The sequence below is a fragment of the Octodon degus genome, unplaced genomic scaffold (assembly GCF_000260255.1).
Source record: "Octodon degus isolate 3935 unplaced genomic scaffold, OctDeg1.0 scaffold00068, whole genome shotgun sequence".
In the NCBI taxonomy this organism is placed as follows: Eukaryota; Metazoa; Chordata; class Mammalia; order Rodentia; family Octodontidae; genus Octodon; species Octodon degus.
This window is the reverse complement of record NW_004524644.1, coordinates 5,235,752-5,240,290: the sequence shown is the minus strand read 5'-3', so window position 1 is coordinate 5,240,290 and position 4,539 is coordinate 5,235,752. Positions and strand designations below refer to the sequence as shown.

The window sequence follows — 4,539 nt, the reverse complement described above, 5'->3', positions numbered from 1 at the left end:
TTTTTGTATTTTAGGGAAGGATCTTCAGGGTGTTGAGGGTCTCACTATTAGATTGGACTCATAGTGATCTGCCTGTTTACAGCCTCCCAAGAGCAGGGATTACAGTCATGCATCACCATGCCCAGTCTCAATTGCCATCTCAGCATGCCCCGTGTATGGGACTGGCATGGAAGGCCTGGGGATTGAACTCCCAGTCCCTGCGCCTGCTTGCAGGTGCTTTAATCTACAGAACTATTTGGCCCACCCTTCCATCTGCCTTTTGAAAATAGCAGTTAACATATAGAATTTTTACCTTGACTAACTCTGTATGCTCAGAAGTACAATCTAAGCAACTACATCAAGGACAACAATGTGTAACACAAGAACCAGGCTTGAATACCTGACATCTTAGTCTCTTAAATGTGTATTGTTTCTAATGTCATATCAATTAGTATTATACTCTCTTTAAAAACAAACTTTAAAAAAAAAGGTAAAGAGACAGCCTGGGGCCCAACAGATTCTAATTCAACCCAGGCCTGGCATGTGAGTGAGACATCCTGGGGCCCGCCAGATTCTCATTTGACCCAGAGCCCAGGGCCAGCATTTGAGTGGAACTTCATCCATCAGACAGGACTGGTGTGGCACCCTGGGGAAGAACTCCCTGCAGAGAGGTTAGAGGCAAGACCCACCCAGCTGATCCAGGAGCAGAACATCTTGCCAGAGTGGCACAGCAGGTTCACATCCAAGGGCTGCAGCAGGAAGAATTAAAGCACAGCAGCCAGACCCAACCCACACCCACCTATATAAGTTTGAATTTGTTAGATCCTAACCTGGTGCTAAGGTAATAACCCTATCTGTGCTTTACAACAAAGGTCAGAAGCCAGTGTTATTCAAAATGACAAAGAGAAGGAGCAAAATTCATTCTCAGGCCCCAAACCCACCCAGAAAAAATGCAGGAGACAATAGCATAGAAGAAATTGGAGAGTACACACCTGAAATCTCTGAATTAATAGCATTGGAAGAAAAACTGCTGAAAGATATAGAGGAAATTAGATCAGAAATAATTTCTGAAGTAAAAAAAGAAATGATAACTATAATGAAAGAAATACTAAGTGCTTCTAAAGAAGACACTGTTAAAAAAATAGGGCAGAATATAAAAATGATGGAATCCTTGAATGAGCAATATAAGAAAGAAATAGAATGCATGAAGCAGATTCAAAGTGATATACAGGAGATTAAAACTTCAATCACAAGCTGGCAAAATGGTTTGAATGAAAGTGAAAATAGACTTTCAGACCTTGAAGACACCATTGCAGCTAGTGCAAAGGTGAGAAAAGATATCTTAAAAACAAGTAGGATGCAGGAAAAAATAATTCAACACCTGTAAGATGATGCAAAGATGAACAATGTAAGACTAATAGGCACCAATGAGAAAGGAGTCAATACAAGTGATATAAAAAGAATATGGACAGAAGGAATAGCAAGATTTTGATCTGCAGCAGGAGCAGAGAGCGGACCCCAGAGAGCACTGAGCAGCCTACCACCTCCACTGGCCAAGTTACCATCACACTCCAGGAGGAGCCACAGCTTCTGGAGCCCAGTCACCATCACCACAACCATGAGCAGTGAGGACAAGACCCAGCAGCCGCCAGTCCCTTACCCCCACTGTCCCCACCCTCTGTGATGCTGAAACCAAGCCTGGCACCATGGGCAGCAGAGCAGGAAGCAGAGGCTCCAGTTGTGTCACATGGTCAGCACCTGCAGGCAGAGATAAAAAGGTCATGGCAAGAAAGGTTTTGGGAACAGTAAAATGGTTCAATGTAAAAAACAGATATGGCTTCATCAACAGGAATGACACCAAGGAAGATGTATTTGCACATCAGACTGCCATAAAGAATAACCCCAGGAAGTACCTTCGCAGTGTAGGAGATGGAGAGACTGTGGAGCTTGATATTGTTGAAGGAAAAAGGTGTTTGGAGGCAGCAAATGTTACAGGCCCTGGTGGAGTTCCAGTCCAAGGCAGTAAATACACAGTGGACCATAGCCATTATAGACACTATCCACATCATAGGCATTCTCCATGCAATTACCAGCAGAATTACCAGAATAGTGACAGCAGAGAAAAGAATGAGGGATCGGAGAGCGCTCCCGAAGGCCAGGCCCAGCCATGCCGGTCCTACCGCAGGCCAAGGTTCCCACCTTACTACATGCGGAGACCCTGTAGGCGTCGACCACCATATTTAAACCCTCCTGTGAAAGGAGAAGTGATGGAGGGTGCTGACAACCAGGGTGCAGGAGAACAAAGTAGACGAGTGAGACAGAATATGTATCGAGGTTATAGACCACGATTCTGCAGGGGCCCTCCTTGCGAAAGACAGCCTAGAGAGGATAGCAATGAAGAAGATAAGGAAAATCAAGATGAGACACAAGGTCAGCAGCCACCTCAACGTTGGTATTTTAGCAACTTCAGTTACTGACGCAGACACTCAGAAAACCCTGAACCACAAGATGGCCAAGAGACAAAAGCAGTTGATCCATCAACTGAGCATTTACCTGTTCCTGAGGCTGAGCACAGCAGGGCTGAGTAAATGCTGGCTTAACATCTCTACCATCATCCAGTAAGAAAGATATGAATAGGAAAGTCCAGCAATAAGAGATGAACAAAAGGTTGGAACTGAAGACCTTAAGTGATTGCTTTTTGCCTACTGACCAGATAACTAGAACTATCTGCATTATCTATGCAGCATCTTCTTATTTATTTATTTATTTATTTTTACCTAAAGATGCCTCTTTTTGGTAATGACAAAGTGTGTTTTTTTTTTTTTTTTTTTTAAAGCCTGATTTTTCTCCATACACCTTTAAAGGTTTTTAAATTGTTTCATATCTGGTCAAGTTGAGATTTTTAAGAACTTCATTTTTAATTTATAATAAAAGTTCACAACTTGATTTTTTCAAAGAAATCAACAAACTGCAAGCACCTGTTAATAAAGGTCTTAAATAAAAAAAAATAGCAGAAAACTTCTCAAATATTTGGAAACAATCTGACCTTCAGGTAACCAAAGCATAGTGAACTCCAAATAACATCAACCCAATTAAAACCACACCCAGACATATAATAACCAAGATCCCAGAAATTTAGCACAGAAAATGTATACTAAGAGCTGCTAGAGAAAATAAACAGATCATATTTAAAGGCAAAACCATCAGAATAATGGCAGATTTCTCTTCACAAACCATCAAGTCAAGAAGAGCATACAGCAAAGTACTACAAGTCTTATAAGAAAACAAATTCCAACCCAGACTGATATACCCTGCAAAACTCTTTCAAGTATAATGGAGAAGTGAAATACTTCCATGACAAAAGAATTTCATGACAACAAAGCAAAGCCTACACAGACTACTAAAAGAGATTCTAGAGAGGGATCAAAATGACCACAACTCCATGAATGAGTGTGGAAAAAACCCACCAAATAGGGCAAACAATTAAACACCGGAGAAAAAGAGGTACACCGCAGCAATCTTTCAATTATTCTTTTGTATACAGCAGCAAAATATTTCCTTCCATCAGCATACTCTACAAATGGACTTCTCCTGCACCCTATAGGTCATGATTCTGTCTGGGTCTACAGGGTGGATATCAAGAAAATAGCAGTAGCTCAGTCCCACAAGTGACACCTGGCCACCAGTAAGCATCATGGACACCGTCCATGTCCACGACATAGTAGAACTTTGTGGCATATCCTATCCCCAAACTGTTAGAAGTGCCGGTCATATATTTGCTATTCCAGTATTTATGTTATATTTTATTCGTAGTAATTCTTTACTGTTATGAAAACTTTCTTAGTTGATATTTTTGTATATATTAACCTATTCAACTACTAGGTGAGTACTCTGAATTGATATTTTCTTCTAGTATTAGAAATTTAAAAAGGATATTTCCATTTTCCATTGACTTTATATTACTTCTTCCTTGTCTTTTATACACACACACACACGAAAAAATATGTATACAATCTGACATATAGTTGATACTGTTTTGTAGAAATCTTCAATGACCTTTTAAATGGGTTCATTTAGTATAATTACATTTTACATAGTCTTGCACAACTACCTTTTTTTTTTTTTTGCGGAACCGGGGATTGAACTCGGGCCCTTGTGCTTGCCAGGCAAGGGCTTATTCTATTGAGCCATCTCCCCGGCCACAACTACCATTTTGAGAGCTTTTTATTCTTTATCCATGACCATACAGCAACTTCTCTTGCCTTCTGGATTATGACCTTTGTTATTTTCTATATGCTACATCTAGAGGTATTAGAATATTTTGAGTTTGTATAACTTGAAAATATTTTACTTTTAGTTTTGAAAGGTATGTTTGCTAAGTATAAATGAGGATAGATCTTTTTTTTCCTCAGGGCTTTGAATTAATTAGTCTAGTTTCTTATCTACTTGCTCTTTTTTTTTCTAATGTGGAATAAGATGCTATTTAATTTTGTTCTTCTATAGATATTTTTTATGTATATGCTTTTATGTATATGTATTTTTTTCTTTATAACTAGCATT

General features: G+C 39.6%; 1 protein-coding gene and 1 pseudogene across 1 annotated transcript in view; one reads left to right on the top strand and one right to left on the bottom strand.

Moving 5' to 3' along the window:
- Positions 1-4,539, bottom strand: part of LOC105742717 (la-related protein 1B-like) — a 103,390-nt gene that overhangs the window by 68,715 nt on the left and 30,136 nt on the right. The window lies entirely within an intron of this gene.
- LOC101584673 lies at positions 1,686-2,456 on the top strand (annotated as a pseudogene).